This window comes from Equus asinus, chromosome 25, assembly GCF_041296235.1.
Source record: "Equus asinus isolate D_3611 breed Donkey chromosome 25, EquAss-T2T_v2, whole genome shotgun sequence".
Classification (NCBI taxonomy): domain Eukaryota; kingdom Metazoa; phylum Chordata; class Mammalia; order Perissodactyla; family Equidae; genus Equus; species Equus asinus.
In genome coordinates this window covers 14,532,719-14,551,460 of record NC_091814.1, presented here as the reverse complement: position 1 = coordinate 14,551,460, position 18,742 = coordinate 14,532,719, and positions in this window count along the sequence as shown.

Below are 18,742 nucleotides of genomic sequence, written 5' to 3'. Positions count from 1 at the left end.
GTATATATGGCGTGATACCATTAATACAGTCTTACAATATACATAACAATACCATATATTATTGGTAGTTAATACATATTTCGTAAATATAAAAATCTTTATGGGAATGTTAAACACCAAATTCAGGATAGTAGTTGTCTCTGGAGTAAGGGGAAAAAATGGGATTGAAAGAATAAACAAGGCCAAAAGTATTCTTAAGCAAGATGATGTTTATATTATTCCCTACACTTATTTATAAACCTCAGATTATTTCACAAGAAAAAGGAGAAAGACCAATGTTAGAGTATCATCAAGGACTGCTCAAGGGAGAAAGTGCTCTGACAAGCTACTCCACTGTCATTTCGGTCCAGTACGTCCTAGTTGTTGAAATAAATGTGTCAGCACATCAGTACCTGATCATATTCATTATCTGAATCACACAACCAACTGTCTGGCTCAGACATAAAACTCACCAGGAAGCCTTCTAAAAATTTTGGCTTCCTGTAATTTTCCCAAAAGGAGAAATCCTCCATTAGCCAGATTAATACAGACACCTAGTGTGTTTCTGACAGTGCAGTTCTGAACATAAATTAATAAGCTGGCATTCTGGATTTCATACTTCAGTCCCTGGTGATTTAATTACAATGAAACAACTTTCCTCAGTCTAATCAACTCTGGAACACTAACATGAGTATCTGAGTCTACGAGGAAGAGGACCAAACCCTGACCCTTTTTCAAGCAACATCTCAACCTTATTTTTTGCCTCTTCTAAATTTGAAGAGTTCAGCATCAAGAAAATTATTCTAGACCTGAGAAAAAAGAACAAAGCTGGAGGGGCCAGCCCGGTGGCACAGCGATTAAATGCACACGTTCTGCTTCATTGGCCCAGGGTTCGCTGGTTCAGATCCCGGGTGCGGACGTGGCACCACTTGGCATGCCATGGTGTGGTAGGTGTCCCACATATAAAGTGGAGGAAGATGGGCACGGATCTTAGCTCAGGGCCAGCCTTCCTCAGCAAAAAGAGGAGGATTGGCAGCAGTTAGCTCAGGGCTAATCTTCCTCAAAGAAAAAAAAGAACAAAGCTGGAGGCATTACAATCCCTGACTTCAAAATATACCACAAAGCTATCAAAACAGCATGGTACTGGCATGGAAACAGACACACAGATCAATGGGACAAAATTGAAATCCCAGCAACAAAACCACACATCTATGGACAGCTAATCTTTGACAAAGGAGCCAAGAACATAAAATGGAAGAAGGAAAGTCTCTTCAATAAATAGTGTTTGGAAAACTAGACAGCCACATGCAAAAGAATGAAAGTAGACCATTATCTTTCACCATGCACAAAAATTAACTCAAAATGGATTAAAGACTTGAAGGTAAGACATGAAACCATAGAACTCCTAGAAGAAAATATAGGCAGTACACTCTTTGACATCAGTCTTAGAAGGATCTTTTCAAATACCATGTCTACTCAGGCAAGGGAAACAAAAAAAAAAAAACATAAACAAATGGGACTACATCAGACTAAAGAGCTTCTGCAAGGCAAAGGAAACCAGGAACAAAACAAAAATACAACCCGCCAACAGGGAGAAAATACTTGAACATCATATATCTGACAAAGGGTTAATCTCCAAAATACATAAAGAATTCCTACAACCTAACCACAAAAAAAACAAACAACCCAATTTAAAAAAAAGGGCAGAGGACATGAACAGATATTTTTCAAAGAAGATATACAGATGGCCAACAGGCACATGAAAAGATGTTCAACATCACTAATCATTAGGGAAATGCCAATCCAAACTACAATGGGATATCACCTTAGACCTGTTAGAATGGCTAAAATTACCAAGACAAAAAATAACAAATGTTGGAGAGGATGTGGAGAAAAGGGAACCCTCATACACTGCTGATGGGAATGCAAACTGGTACAGCCACTATGGAAAACAGTATGGAGATTTCTCAAAAAATTAAAAATAGGGGCTGGCCTTGTGGCATAGTGGTTAAGGTCTCACGCTCTGCTTCAGCAGCCTAGGGTTCACAGTTTTGGAATCCAGGGGCGGACCTAGCACCGCTTGTCAAGCTATGCTGTGGTGGCATCCCACATAAAATAGAGGAAGATTGGCACAAATGTTACCTCAGTGACAATCTTCCTCAAGCAAAAAGAGGAAAATTGGCAACAGATGTTAGCTCAGAGACAATCTTCCTCACAAAAAAAATTGAAACTAGAAATACCATACAACCCAGCTATCCCACTACTGGGTATTTATCCAAAGAACTTGAAATCAACAATTCAGAGACTTATGGACCCCTATGTTCATTGCAGCACTATTCACAATAGCCAAGACATGGAAGCATCCCAAGCACCCATCAACTGATGAATGGATAAAGAAGATGTGGTAGATATATACGATGGCATACTACTCGGCCATAAAAAAGACAAAATCATCCCATTTGCAACTACATGGATGGACCTTGAGGGTATTATGTTAAGCAAAATAAGCCAGACAGAGAAAGACAAACTCTACACGATTTCACTCATATGTGGAAAATAAACAAACACATGGACAAAGAGAACAGGTTAGTGGTTACCAGAGGGGAAGGGGTGTAGGGGGGTGGACATAACGGGTAAAGGGGCACATATGTATGGTGACTGACAAATAATAATGTACAATTGAAGTTTCACAATGTTATAAACTATTATGACCTCAATAAAATAATAAAAAAATTATTCTAGCAAGAGAAAGTGAAACTGGGGGCCAACTTGCTTTAACTACACTCAGTTAGTTGTCTGTTTGCAAAAGTAGTTAGATAATGCATTACTAAAGCCCACTGTATAGAAAACATCACTGATGCTTGGGTCACCATGGTAATGCATGGAGTGCTTAACTTTTTCAGGAACTGAGAGTCAACTCCTTGTCCAGTTCAGGCTTACTGAGAACACCAACTCATCAACTTGGCCTGTGCAGATGACCGATGTGACCTTTAGACGTCAAGGAGCTGAAAACTCCACCCTCAGATCACAGCAACATTTCTATTTTGTGAACATGCGTCCTATGAAGAGCCACGAAGCTTGACTACGCTTGTGTAGATCAGCTGTTACTTCACTTCTCCTCTCCTCCAATCATCTATTCCCACACTTCAGACCACCTCACCCCTTCATCCCATAAATATCCCTAATCCCCATTTTGCAGGGAGGTGGATTTGAGACTGGTTCTCCTGTCTCCTCACTTGGCTGCCTTATGAGTAAACCCTTTCTCTTTGCAAACTCATCGTCTCAGTGATTGGTATAATCTTGCAGCAGACAAAACAAACCTGGTTTGGTAACAAAAGCAAAGAAACTTCAAATAAATGCCTAGTTGTATAGCTAAGCCAAGTTTTTCATAGTTTCTCTTCTCCTTCATAATAACTTCATAATCTAAGAACCACAGCGTAAAATAAGAGAAGAGAAAGAGGTGGGCTGTCTTTTAGGCAGGATCTTACAGGGCTTCAAATACCTTGTCCAGAGTCTGGATTCAACTTTTGAAGATGAATAAAGTCAATTTTTTCTGTACACTCACATATAATGAAGCTCTGGGAGACAGATTCATACTAAGCAAAGGCTTAAGGGTCTGATTTATTAACTACAAGATATATATACATTGAGAACAGGAACCAGCTGTCTGTGCTGGGATAGTCCCACCCTCTGGATAGATTCATTTAAGAGATATCAGAGGTTGTTAGATGAGCTTTAGAGCAAAGGAGCTTTTTCTCAAAGGGTTGTTCTATCATGCTGTGGTAACTTGATGATTTTAACAACTTGTCCTAAAAGAGAAAGAGTACAAAACTAACATTTTTATTGAGTACCTTATGAACTGGGAATATTAAATTATGTGCTTTACATATATTATTTAACATATCATTTATTGCTTAATTTCATTCTCATAGCAACCTGCGACTAGAAGTGTGATACTCATTTTATTGAAGAGGAAACTGAGACTCTGAAAGGTCAAATGACTTGCTTACATTAATAGAGCCAGGTTTTAGACCCAAATCTGTCTGGTCCCAAAACACACGTGTTGCCACCATAACAATCTTCCATTCTAGTAATATTCTCTTTGAAGTGCAGTCAACATGTAGAACCAGAGCAGCTCCCGTGTCTGGATACTGATGTAAACACACCAGCTAATACTCACCCTCTGATTCTCCTCTTCCTACCCTCCTGCAACAATACTCAATGTCCCTGAGGGACACTTGGGAAATACCCTCGCTCATTAGCAACACACTTAAGAATAATTTCCAAGGGAGGATCCCTGCTGCTGATCATTCATCTCCTCACATTTTAATCACATTTAATGTTCTCATTAGCTTCAATTCCAGAGGATGGCTTCCGACCCAGTCCTCCATAGTGCAAGCCCCAGTTGAAGTTGATTATGGACTAATTATACCACCCACAGTCTCACACTCAATAAAAGTCAAAGATCCGATATCCAATTCCCCCAATAGCCAGAACTCTCTGTCTCCGCTCCTCCACCCTCTGTGCTCTACGCCATCGTGAAAGATCCCTGAGCAGCCCTCCCCCTCACTGCTTGGTCCTTATCTACAAGTCCTAGTAAGAACATTCCAGATGTTGAACATCTTAAATCAGCAGGAACTCTTGAGGCATGTAGCTATGATGAATGCAATATTTCCAGAACTCACAGGCAGAGAAGGGAACTCTATGTGCAAAGACACTGAGGAAATACTGCATCCAGGGACCAAAGAGTAGATGTCTTTGGCTGAAGCATATAGGGCAAAAAATACTGGGAATTGTGGCTGGAAAAGCAGGTTGGAGGTAGGCTGGGAAGGGCTTTAAGTCAAGTGTGAGGTAGGCAGAGAAGAAAGGTCAGTGAAGGACACTGATAAAAATGAATTGAAGTAGGAGGAGAAGCAGAGGAAAGTGGTCAAAAGAAGAGCATTCCACTAAGTAATGGGTATGATAATAAAATGTATTTTATAAAGTTACAATAAATAAAACCATAGCATACTGACAGAAAAGTAGATAATACAGATCAATATAGCCAAATAAATAGTCCAGAAACAGATCCTAACACATTTTTTAATTGCTATGTGGAGTGTCTGCTACATAGTTAATATATGCAAAGCACTTAGAAAAGTGTCTGGTCCAGGGTAACATCCAATAAATGTTAGTGGCTATTCTTATTACTATTTACTTTTGTTGTTATAATTATTACTACAAATCAGTATGGAAAGGAAAGATCCTTTCAAGAAGTCTGGTAGTAAGGAAAAGTAGGAGAGAAGGCAAGGAAAAGAGAAGAAGCCTCTACAAAGAAGGAAATTAAACGATGGGCCTCAATAAAAATTTACTAAATGAGAGAGTAATATTTCCAAGCCAAGGAGAAGGAGATCATGAAAAGAAAGAGACTGTTGATACCAGAGAAGGGACTCATTGCTGGCTAGAGGACCTAGAAGAAATGACAGAAATGGAATCAAGAGCACATATAGAGAAGCAGCCTTGGAAAGGAATAAGATACCTCATACTCTTGAGGCCAAAAGGAGATAAAAATGAGTGAAGATACAATTACCTCAGTGTTTCTGAAAGGGGTTCCTGGGAGGAGCTGCAGCAGAATCACCTGAGGTGAGTATTTGAAAAGCAAATTCTTAGACTCCATCCCTGACCCAGTGAACTGGAATTTCTAGGAGATGAGGCCGGGCAAAAACCCTGGTCTGTGGCCAGGTGGAATTCTTTGAGAAGAATGAAATTTAGAAGAATTCACAACTGTCGGCACCTATGGAGAAAGCAAAACTGACTCCTTCCCCAGCCACCAGTATGACTAAGCACATCAGGTCCCACAGTTGGAGAAAAAAAAATCTTTACACTCTGAGATAGGCTAAAAATATGGAAGAAGATTCTACCTAGAATTAGTCTCCCCAAATCAATGAAGCCTTGAGCTGTTTCCTGTAAACTGCTGACTGTCTAATGTAAAAATCTTCTTCCCTGACTTTTGCAACACTGACATCTGTAAGTATGATAATCAATCATGTGGGGAGAAACTGCTGTTTTATTCACATGAACAAACTAACCTTAACCTTGGCGACCTTGTGATTTTTTTTTCCTTTAAATGTCTGCTGTGTCATTTATTCAAGGAAATAGTCTTCTCAAGACTGGATTCCCAAAGCTTTTTTAATCACTCCACAAAGAAGTGACAAAAGAAGGAAGTGAAGTGGTCTACTGAAAGAAAGACCAGAGGAGGGGGTGCTTGAAAAGAGTAGGAAAGGTTTGAAGCACCTGTTGACAGGTCTGGAAAAGGGCATCAACTAGAACTGAGAAAAGAGATGGCAGGCAGTATTCAGAGCTTAGATAAGGTAGAAAATCATACATGTGTAGAGAGAAGCTAATGCACCACAGTTTGTGATATTCGCCAGCGCCCACCAGCCTGGCAGAAGAAACAAAGAAAATGAAGTTAGGTTAATCACAGGTTTGGGTTTGGCAGGGCAGGTGCAAGGAAAGCTGAAGGGCCCAAGGACACTCACTGTTCCCTGCCGAGGGTCACAGGTATAGGAGGAAGGGACAGAAATCCTCACAGGACCTCTCCTGGGTCCAGACTGTATGTGTGTAAAGGGAGGCATAATTTTATAGCCAAATTTCCCTCTACATTTCATTCCTACAGTAAAGACAGGTGTTGCTAGTCGCAGCAGCTTTTCAGGCAAAAGAAGATAACAATACGGAATATATCAGGAATATACTATGGAACATACAGTGTCAGGTCACTTACTCCTTTTTTACCTCACAATAACTCTTCGGAGCAGAGATCCTTAAACTTCTCAGTGTGCAAACTGAGGTTTTTAGAAGTTAAGTCATGAGTTCAAGGACACACAGCTCACCCACGACGTAGTTCAGATTTGAACTTAAGTGTGACTGACTGCAAAACATTCTCAATCCACCAGCCCACACTGACTTCACCAGGAACAGCTAGGCACCACTTCATAGAGCACAGGGAAACAGCATCATCAAAGGAACTAGATTTCTAGTAGAACAAGGGCTGCAGGGAGTATTAAGAAAGAATTAAGAATATGGGACATTTCTTGGCAACAGAACTAAACAAAGCGAGAAAAGCATAATGTAGGAGAACTAGCAGTGAGAGGAAAGCAAATAACAGGCACTAAGTAGCTGTAAATATTACATCAGATAGCTCGTTGAAGGAGTGTGTGCATGGGGTAAGTGGGAGTGGAGGGGAGAGGAGGGTGGGGAAGGAAGTGAGAGGGAAAAATCAAGCTCAGCTCACTCACCATCATTTCTGTGACATCTCTCAAAGGAGGTGGAGGCCCTCTCCAGATAACAAGAGTCATAACACCTGGAAGGAGGTCATTCTTGTTGCTCCCTTAATCCAATCCTTTCCTTCTGCCCGCTCTGGGGAGTGATCTGGGTTTGACTTAGTTTGCTCCTCTTTGAGATGCATACCCATTGCTGACAACAATCACAATGCATTATAAGTGATTGAGGCCCACAGTTTCAAAAGTTTGATTATGGAATCCAGGATAGAGATGAGAAAAGGCAAGAGGGAGATTGACAGACGGAAAAAATAGTGAAGGGATAAAGAACAGGTTTATTTAAAAAGAGCAAACCCTACCAACCAGTAGTTCTACTGCTAGTCTTAAACCTTAAAGGAATTTGCACAAGTATGACAGTCACATCTAACGGTTATATAAAACATATTATATGTCAAACACTGCTATATATAACCTCTCAAGCCATGAGAGAGAGAATTCCATATTCCCATTTTACTGATGAGGGGAGTGAGGCATAGACATTAAGTAATTTGCTATGGTCACAAAAGCTAGCATTTGAACCCAAGGGCTATGACTGAAGTTTTTGTTCTTACCCCAAGGCACCCCATCCGGCTTTGCAATTTGTCTGCTGTTCAGAGGTGCCCACAGGGAGCAAGTCCAAAAAATCCAATCCACATCTTCTCAACCAGCCATGCATCCCTAGCACAAAGCTCCATCCACCTGAGCACTTTGACCTTTGCCCAGACACCCTCCATTTGCCAAGCTGTGTTCAGAGGCGTACATTCCCGGAAAGAGGAAGCCTTTCTAAGTCACACAGAGGCACCACAGAGTCTAGCTGTGGTCCCACCTTAGCCCCAGCACTGCGCTGACTATTCTGTGAGGGGAGACAGTGGCAGGGTGTTTAGTGCAGCACTGTTTGTAACAATGAACGTGGAAAATGGATAAATAAACTGCGCTATAGTCTTATATTGGAATGCTATGGAGTGCTTAGAAGGAATGAACTACTTATTATGTATGTGTAGATTTTTAAAACATAACATTGAGTGAAAATCAAGTTGCAAATTATGTACAGTACACTATGTGAATTTCAAAACAAAAAACAATATTACATTTTATACAGACACACACACAGACACACACACATATTCACCAAATTTGTGACAGTGGGGTTGCTTCTGAGGAAAGGAGGAGATTAGAACTTGGGAGAACAGCACAGGAGACTTTAGTGTAATGTTCTATTTATTTTAATAAGACTTGAAGCAAATACGACAAAACGTTTATTACTATCAACTCTGGGTGGTAGGAATGCAATTATTCAAAATAAAAATAAAGATTGTTTTTTAAGAATGGGTTTAGTGGGAACCTGGGAGAAGAGTTAGAAGGCTATACTGTGTGATCAATACGTGGAATTCCAGGGTTCACGGATTCAGAGGTGGAGTGTCATGGATGATGACAAGCTCCAGGGTGTGGCTATTTGAATGGGCGGCTGAAGTGGAGTGGAGGTGGAAATCAAAGGAGTATACGAAACGAAGGAGCCAGATGCGTCACCAACATGGTTGTTGAAGTTTTCTAGATTGATGACAAAAGCCAGGGTGGAAAGATACAGGTGTCAAACTCCTCAATGAATATGGTTATAGGGCAAGAAGATTAGTTGAGCTAAAAATGATAGAAAGAGGGTGGAGTGTTTGTGCATCAGTAGAGGAGTGGTTGTTGAAAGAAGCCACAGTGATGAGCAAAAAGTATGCTCGGCCTATCTCCAGGCCACAACACAATGGAGGGAGAATGCCTACCCTGCACTGGAGCTGCTGAAAAGTAGCATCATTCAGGAGAAGCCTGGTTTCAGTTAAGGTGAGGAGGTAGTTACCTCAAAAAATCCTAATGAGACTCTAACTTTGTAATTCAATGATCCAAAACTATGGCTTCAATCAGTGAGGAGTGGTAGATTTTACCCACAACAACAAAATGAACTGGGGAGGCTGGCCCCGTGGCCAAGTGGTTAAGTTCGTACACTCTGCTTCGGCGGCCCAGGGTTCATGGGTTCAGATCTTGGGTGCAGACCTGGCACCCCTCATCAAGCCATGCTGTGCTGGCGTTCCACATACAAAATAGAGGAAGATTGGCACAGATGTTAGCTCAGTGACAATTTTCCTCAAGCAAAAAGAGGAAGATTAGCAACAGATGTTAGCTCAGGGCCAATCTTCCTCACAGAAAAAAAAGAGAACTAGGGACTTCTTATATTGGAAATAAAGCTGCCAACTGCATCAAGGAGGAGGGAATACTGGAGGAGATGATCACAAAGCCAGAGGCCAACAATCAGCAAATATTCAATCTTGGGAAGTCAAGGTGGCACTGAATGAGTGAAATGACCTGAGGGAGCAGAGAGAGAAATTTCAGAATATTGTAAATGAAGAGATGTCTCTGGGTCAGGAAATGGTTTTGGCTCTGGAAACAGCTCTGGGAAAGTTTCAAGGAATGGAGATAGGAGTCCACATAAGAAGAGACTTGAAGTTTAGAGTCCAAAATAGAGCCATATGACAGGGAACAATCAATATACTATGACTTAAATCCACTTAAAGACAGAAATAGAAAAGTGACCAGATCAGAATGTGAAGAGGAAGATGGGCAAGAATCCAGGAAGGACACAGGATAATTGGTACTTCCACATGTCCTCTCAGGGGGCTGAGTTTCTCCAACACTCATGCCAAGACCTGCCCAACCATTTCTTCTCTGCAGCATTGAAAGGGCTCTCTACGAGGTCTGTAGTCACCCTGGGGACACTAAAAGGGGGAGGCACGTGCGCTCTCAGCCCTGGGATGCCCACACCTAGAGAGATGTGCCTGTACCATTCACCGCCTCTCACACTCAGTCTGGCCCACACACTACAGCCTCCTCCTCCTCATTTTTTCTCCAAAATCCCTTTCACCCCTATTTAGGTGGTCTTTTTTCTATTCTGGATAGAGATGGAGTAGAAAAAAATACACGGTCTGTCCCACAGCCTCTTCTTTCAACCTTTGTCTCACCCCTGCACTTTGCCTTTTGCACTTAGAAGACAAGAATGCTGCTGTCTTCATCCTCTCACCTGAGGGACCAGAGGGCCCCTCAGAGCACATCTGTGTGAAGCCCAGAGGGGGCTGGGAAGGACCTGGTTAATACTGCACATATCTGGCCAGGGTTGTTTTTGTAGCTCTAAAATGTTTCACTTCCAAGGATACCAAAACTCAGAATAAAATCACGCTAACGTGTAAAATAACTGGTATCAAATCCATCTTTTTTCTCTGTCAGCCAGAGGTAGTGAGAATATTAAGTGCCTGAAACGGTGGGGCACAGGGACCCAGCGGTGAGAAGTAACTTTTTATGGTTAACCAGTGGGGAAAATCAGCAGACCCTCCCGGCCCCCTCAACACCCTGGCCACTCCTGGAATGAAGTGTCCGACTGTGTTCACTGAGGAGGGGGAGAGTGTCATACTGAGGAAGCAGAGGTGGGAAAGTAGAGGAGGCTTCGACGAGGATCTAACAACCGCAGCCATGATTTTCCTGGCTTGAGACTTGGCTGCCTTCTCCTCCTACAAAACAAAAACATGGCGAGAGCAGAGTTCTTCAAGATTTCTGTGCAGCCCCGCATATAGACAGCTAAGTGGGGAAACTTCCTTAGCTGCGTCAGGGAACTCAGTGCACATTCTGTGCAAAGTAATCCCATCTGGACCTGGGACCTCCCTCTGTGGCCAGTGCTATCTCCTGCAGGAACTCGGTCCTCACTGGACAAACTCCAACTTCCCTTCACTACTACACCCTTGGTCACATCTTGCAAGGTCATTCCCTGATGAAGCGTGGCTGCCTGTTTCAGATCAGCAGCTCGAAATGGCAACAGAACATATGTTGTCTCAACGGCCCAGTGAACAGTCACAGCTAGTAACAGCCAACCCTTGTTGAGCATTTACCATGTGTTGGCACTGCTCTAAGAACTTAATCACAGTAACTCTGTGAGGTAAGTATTATTCTTACCCATATTTTACAGGTGAGAAAACTGAGCCACAGAGAGGTTAAGCAGCTTTCCCAAAGACACACAGCTAGGAAATGGCAGAACCAGGATCTGAGCCCAGCCAATCTGACTCCAGAGCCCATATTCTTAACCACCATGTGATTCTGCCCCTTGGAAGAGGTCAGAACAGCTAACATGATGGTGACACTTAGAAATACGTAATTTACAATTTGCCAGCAGCCCTGCCTCCCAATGTGTTCTCATTCCTTTTCCCTCAAAATTCACATTTGATGCTTTCAGGTTTTACATCTAAAATGCAAGAGGGTACATTGTGTTATCTTATCATAATGGACTATAAAACAAGGTCTTGGGGGAGTACAGTCGCCATATAAAGTTCAGGAGCAGGAAGGTCTGTGCTCACGTCTTCTTCAAGGCTGACTCCAAGTTTCCAACTTTGCAGACCACACAGACGGTTTTAGTAAAGCCAGGTACCTGAGGATTACTGTAAATATTCAACAACAACACTGACTACCCTTTGACCTTGTTCCCAACACAGACACAGGTGAAAAGACGTTAATCTTGTCAATTTGCTGTTTTCTTGTTTAACCTGAGGGGTGACTCAAGAATCACAAGAATTTATGAGTTTGTTTTCCAGAAGAAAAAGAATGCCTTCACAGAAGTTATGATGAGCAGATAACCAGCCCCCAGCTGCCACTGGGCTTGTCTAGAGTGAAAGAAACACGGACTTCCCCTTTGTTTCTCTGAAACTCCTCTTCCCAAGCCCTTTAGCTCTGTAAAATCCCTTGCTTTCTTCTTTTGTTAAGGTGGATTTGAGAGAACCTATCCTTCCACCTTCTCATTTTGGTCAATTCAAAGAAACCTTTGTCCAACTCCAAACACCAATGTGTCAGTGCTTGGCTTATTGCGTACTGGGCACACAAACTTGAGATTAAGAGGTTCAGTATCCTTAGCACCAACAGAACTCAAGCATTCAGAAAGTACAGTGGTTTTGGAGAAACAGATACTTAGTTTAGGGTACTCATGCAGTCAACAAACATTTTTAGAGCATTGAATATCTGATACTGTGCTGAATTCTGGGGATACAACAGGGAAAAAGACAGAGTCTTTGCCCTCTGGCAGCCTTCATTCTAGGATACACTAAAGGAGACTGGGAATAAATAACAAACAAGTAAGAAACAGGAGGCCATGACAAAATAACTAAGGGAACTTCTTTACTGTGGGGCACTGAGGAATGTCATAAATTTGAGATGCTCAAAGATAGGCCAGTGGAAATACATGTCCTGATGACATGTTGTCATTATGCCTTTATGCCAGCTTACCAGGAACTTCCAGATTTAAGAATACTTTATGATGCTGTAATGCAAACTTCTTCACCTGATGTTCCAGGCCTTCCTCCATCCCCACCCTGCCTATCTATTCTTTTCCCATCACCACTCCCAAACACACCCTCTCCGTTCCATTTAGGCTAACCTCTCACTGCCCCACAACACTTCAAGTTCACCCCACCCTGTTCTCTCTCTCCCACACCTGTTACGTCTACCCACCCTTCAAGACCAGGCCCCAGTCTTTGCCACATTCTTATCCACAACAGGCTTACCAGGCTCCCCTCTCCCCTAAACTACTAGTTCCCAGACAATTAATTACCAAAAGTAGAGCCTTCTGTCGTTCACTGCTGTTTCACAGGTGCCATACCCAGGACTTTAACACAGGGCACCAGTCTCCTCCCAGCAAGTACAGGCAGGAAGGGAAGGGGATTCAGCACACATCCAGAGTTCTCAGGACCAGAGGCTGAGAGAATGGACTCAGGCTCAGAGAGGCAGCTCGAGGGGACCAAGCACAGTGTCCAGGGAGCACAATTTCCAAATAGGAGGACAGAGCCTCCAATCAAGTGGGGAGATCTCAACAACTGCAATTACAGGTGGCAAGCAGATAGTTCTAGAGGGGAACTAAGGGTCCAGATGGGGTAGCTAATCAAAGCCTAGGAGTAGAGGGCAGGGCATAAGCCTGGTCTCAGACTGGTCCAACACAGGGTAGAGGGAGTGGAGACTTGTGACCTCAGGATAACTAGGGGCACCATGTACAGACTGGCAACAAAAGGAATCTGGGGGCCAGCCCTGTGGCCAAGTGGTTAAAGTTCCATGCAGTGTGCTTTGGCAGCCCAGGTTCACAGGTTTGGATCCCCAGTGTAGACCTACTCCACTCAACAGCCATGCTGTGAAGCCATCTCCAAACAAAGTAGAGAGGAAGATTGGCACAGATGTTAGTTCAGGGCACATCTTCCTCACAAAAAAAAAAAAAAAAAAAGGAATCTGGAGGTGAATTCAGGAACCTAGAAACCAAAATTGGGTGAACCAAGTTTGAGAACCTGACTTAATTCTAAGCTGTAAGTAGATCATCAATGGACTTGTTTTTGAGGAAGTAGGGAAAGTAGGAAATGAGAGGAAATGAAGGCCAAAAATGTTTATGGATAGATTATTAGTTCTTCAGGTGCAGGGGCCATACCTCATTTCTATCCTCCCCAGCACTTGCAAAATAAATATTTTTGATTACGTAAAAAAGAAAGATTACAGACAGTTTTGGTGTTACCCAATGGAGGGAAATACGCCAAGCTAACCTGAGTCATCACTTAAGCAGGCTATGTATTGTGCAGCTTTACAAGAAGCCTCCACCATCTTGGCAAACACAGAGTGGTAATGTGATCCTGTAAATGAACACAGGCTAGAAATGAGGAGGTGAAACTATATCAACTTTGCCAGCAAACTCCTATAAGACCTTAAACAAGTCATTTCACTTCTCTGAGCCTCAATTACCTCATCTACAAAAGGGTAAATGTAACGGCTCCAAATTTTTCATAATATCTAGAACACTCTTCCTTGATCTCTCTGCTTGGCTAACGTCATTTCTTTTGAATCTTTGCTCAAATCCTGCCTTCCTGGTGAGGCCTCTCCCAGCCACCCTACTGGATACTGCGACCCGCCCATTCCAACAACCCATCTCCACACACTCTGGTTTACAGTTTTCTTTTTCATAACACTTCTAACACACTATGTAGTTTATTTAATCTATACTGCTGCCTGCTAGAATGTAAGCTCCATGAGGGCAAGGATCTGTCTGTTCTAGTTCCTTGATATACATCAAATCTCTGAATAGTGTTTGTTCCAGAAGCGGCAATCAATCAATATTTGTTGAATGAATGTATGAATCAAAAGCCAAAATCTTGTGAAAGAAAAAGACTAGAATAATAAATCGTTTATATTCTCCCTGAGGGCAGGGTCTCCTGTCCACACCCTCTGATACCCTGATACCCTGCACCATAGCGTGGGTAGGTGTTCACTAAAGCCTAACTAAATTAGAGGACCCAAAAGGGCAAAACATTCATGATACTCTGGGGCCACCTGCTGGCAACTCTACGAAGCAGCTACCTAAGCAATTAAACTGACAGCAATGCCCAGCGGTGAACGGAGCAGCAGGGAACATCTCCCTTCAGCCAGTGAGGTTAATGAGGCGACACACAAAAACAGGAGGAAGGACGCTAGATTGGAAATCATTAGTTTTCCGGAAGCTCCTGGAAGAGAGATTTAAAACCTTCTCTGAAGGACATGAGTCCCAGTGTTTCCCAGAATTCATCTTCCACTTACAATAATAACAGTAAGTACCGTGTCCTGAGCTCTTACGTGTCAGGCACTGTTTTAAGCACTTTTTTTCATTACTTCATTTGTTCCATACATCAAGCCGTTCATACAGGTGCCATCATTACCATTTTATAGGTGAAGAAAGCTTCCTTTGAAAATAAATGTTTTAAGTAAAGCAGCGAAACCACTTAAAATATTAATAAGAAAAATCAAGATGAGGTGTGCACCCGATGCCTGGGCCAGGTGGGACACACGAAAGAGGACCAACGGTGCTTCAGGGTGCAGACCAACCATCCCTCCCTCGAGCCAGGCATGACCTCAGTGCCGGGCTCCGGATCCCAAAGCCCGCTCCGTTTCATCCTGGTCACCCCACAATGAGGAGGATCTCCGCCACAAAGACGCTGTCGACCTGGGTGCGGGGAACGCTCTCTGCGCCCCTGCTGCTCCCAACAGCCCTTCCGGGCGGAGTGACCTGGGAGCCTTTTTCCGCCCTCGCAGGTCCTCCCCGGAAGTGCAGCCCCTCGCGCCGGAAGTACTTCCTCAACTCCCTCAGCGCCGGCCAGATGAGGGCGGTGCCTGAGCCAGTGCCTCTTCCTGTTTCCGAACGCGCTGTCCCGAGTGGCCTGAGAGGCTGGGCGGGAGGCCACCGACCGCCCTTCCACCGCGCACAGTCTCACCACCTCCCCGGGGGCGCTCTCTGCTCTGACAATCCTCCGTATTCCCGGAGGATGCCCGCGCTTGGTCCGGGCCCTTACCTCCCCGGCGGGTCCTCATGCCCGCGGGACCCCTGATAGCGTGGGGCCGCAGGACTCAGCTCGGGACCTCTAAGCGCGCCGGACTGTGCGAGCTCTGGCAGCGGCTCCAGGGGGCACAGCGCCGTGGAGGGCGCCCCCTGGTGGGGTAACGCCGAGGGCTCCCCGGGACGGCGGGCAACTGCGCCCCCCGGTGGCGGGTCGGAGCCTCAGGCACCTTCGTCGTCTCTACAGTGTTCGTTACACTGTTACTCAAATGATGGTTTCAGGTGCTACGTTACACTTTTTTAAATGCTTGAGTTATTTATTCTTATGTGTAATTTTAAAAAATTACAACTAGTACAACAAACCCGTTTAATCTCAATATTTTGATATAATGCTAAGTTTTTAAAAGAGTAAACATTGGTTTAAAGAAAATATTAAATAATACACAGATATTGCAAAACATCTTGAAAGCGGTACTCAAATTACTAAATTCGGGGAAAACTATCACCTTCACAAGGACAATCAACGGACAAGGTGGGTGGGACGGCTAATTTTATGTATCAATTTGCAGGGTGCTTTGGATGAGATTAAGATTTAAACCGGTGAACTGTGAGGAAAGCAGATTCCTTCCACAGTGTGGGTGGGTCTCATCCATTAAGTTGAAGGTCTGAGTAGAATAAAGACCCACTGCCCTAAGCAAGAGGGAATTCTTCAGTAGATTGCCTTCAGACTCGTCTGCACCATGGGCTCTCCTGGGTCTCCAGTCGCTGGCCCATACTGCAGATTTTGGACTTGTCAGCCTCCATAATCACATAAGCCAATTCCTTATAATAAATCTTTTTATATATCACTATATATATATATACACATCCTATTGGTTCTGTTTCTCTGGAGAACCCCAACTAATACAGTGGGTGATCTCAAATAGTCCTTCTGGCTCCCACATTGGGTGGGGCTATAAGGAGGACAGCAGGAGAGAGAGAGCTTGACCCCAATACCTGATGCTTTAAAGTGCTAAGGGGGGTCACTCTATGCCATAGTCACTAGGCGCACTTACCCCACTTCACTGCTTCTGCCCTCGTTCCCCTTCCCACCAGGTCCCTTGGATGCCAGGTCCTAGAGCACTCCCACTGCTCACTCTTCCTGGAGAACAATGTAGTGCAATATAGACGGAGCTCTGGACCCAAGTCATATCTGGTGTCCTGGCTCATCTCCCTCATAAGCTTGCAACACTTGCTTATCAAAGTCCTTTCCCCTCCCTAGAATTCTGTTGCATCTGTACAATGAGAGGGCAAGCGTAGATGATGTGTAAGGTCTCTGCTGGAAGTGAATGCCTTTTTTCCATTCCTGGCCTCTTTCCACCCCTTTCTTCTCTTTGCCCCTGAGATGGCAGAAGGACTTAACTGGTTGGCAAATTTTGTAAGAATAATTGGCTCACATCTAGCCTGCTTCTATTTGGGCACTGCAGAGGTCCTCCATGCCGTAACAGGGAACTACACCTGTGCAGGGAGGCCTGCCCCAGCCTGAGGCTGCCATTGGGTGGGTAAATCCACCTAATTCTGGGGTCTAGCTTGAGTAAGCCCTAGCTAACAGACCTCGAGCCACTGCCTGTAACTGAACCACTATCAGCAAAATGGTGGCATTTTGGCTACCATATTTTCTTTTTGTTTAATTTTTCAACCCTATCTAGAACAAGATCAGGAAAAAAATGCTGTTTATTGATTTTCCTTTGCAGAACGCAACAATTCCTTCTAGCCCTTGCTAGCACCTCCATTCAATAAGACAGCAAAAACATCTAATGAATAAATTCACACTAATAGGTTAATGTAACCCTTCATAGGATCTGTGCCCCTTAAAAAACACTACAGAAAACTCTGAGAAAGGGTGATGCTTGAGGGTAAACATTATACAACTATACCCCCTTGGTGGAAAATATAGTTTGGACTAAGACCTTTTTCAGGGTCCCTCAAGTAACATATCCATCTGTTGATCAGTCACCAGTTCTTTATTGAAAATTAAAAGTAGAGATTATGGGGCCAGTCTGGTGGCATAGTGGTTAAGTTCATGTGCTCCACTACAGGAGCCTGGGGTTTGCAGGTTGGGATCCTGGGTGTGGACATACATACCACTCATCAGGCCATGTGGTGGCAGTGTCCCACATACAAAATAGAGGGAGATGGGCAACAGATGTTAGCTCAGGGCCAATCTTCCTCACCAAATAAATAAATCAATAAATAATTTGAAAAATAAAAGTAGAGATTATGGATTAGACTATCTGGGTTCTAATCCTGCCTATCTCCTTGACTAGCTATGTGACCTTGGGTAGGTTATTTAACCTTTCTGTGCCTCAGTATTTTCACTTATAAAATGAGGATGATGGGAACTTGAAAGACAGTTGGTAAGCACTGTAAAACTTCTGTTATGTTTCAGATATTGTGTTAGTCCTAGATCCACAAGCATTTTACCTCTAGAATAAAATCTATGGAACTAAGAAAGGAAACTGATTGCAGAGGTTGTGGGAATAGTAAAATTAAACCAAATGTGAACATTTGGGCCAGGAACAAGGATAAATTTCTAGACAAATCTGACTTAGAAAACAGGACCATCTTCCCAGGGTGAACCCCTCAGACTGATATCAGATTGAGTAACTGGGCTTCCAAACCCAGCAAGCCCTTTGGGCACCTGAGACATCCCTGAGCAAGGTACACAGGGCTTTGCTCTCTGATAATACTGACATCAATTCCTCAAAACTGCCACCAGGTGTCTACATACACTCACACTTCCCCTGTTTGGCTGGGGAGTCCACCAATGCGAAAGTTGGAATGGAGAGGGGTATAACCCAAGGTCATATGGTTTGTCAGTGGTAGACTCTGCACTAGTACCCAGGTTTGAGTGTCTGGTAAATGCTTGGCCCCAGCTACAAAGTGCTCCAGGGTTATGAGGAGAAACAGATTTCAAAGAAAGAATCATAGACCCAGGAGGAGCCTGAGACTGCATCATAGCATCCATCTCTCCACCTCTTCAGAGAATAATAGTCAAGTGATCCCAACCAAGGAAGAATCCTCTAGGCCACTAGAAAAAGGATTTAAATCACCATCTCCATCTCCCAGAGCCTCCACC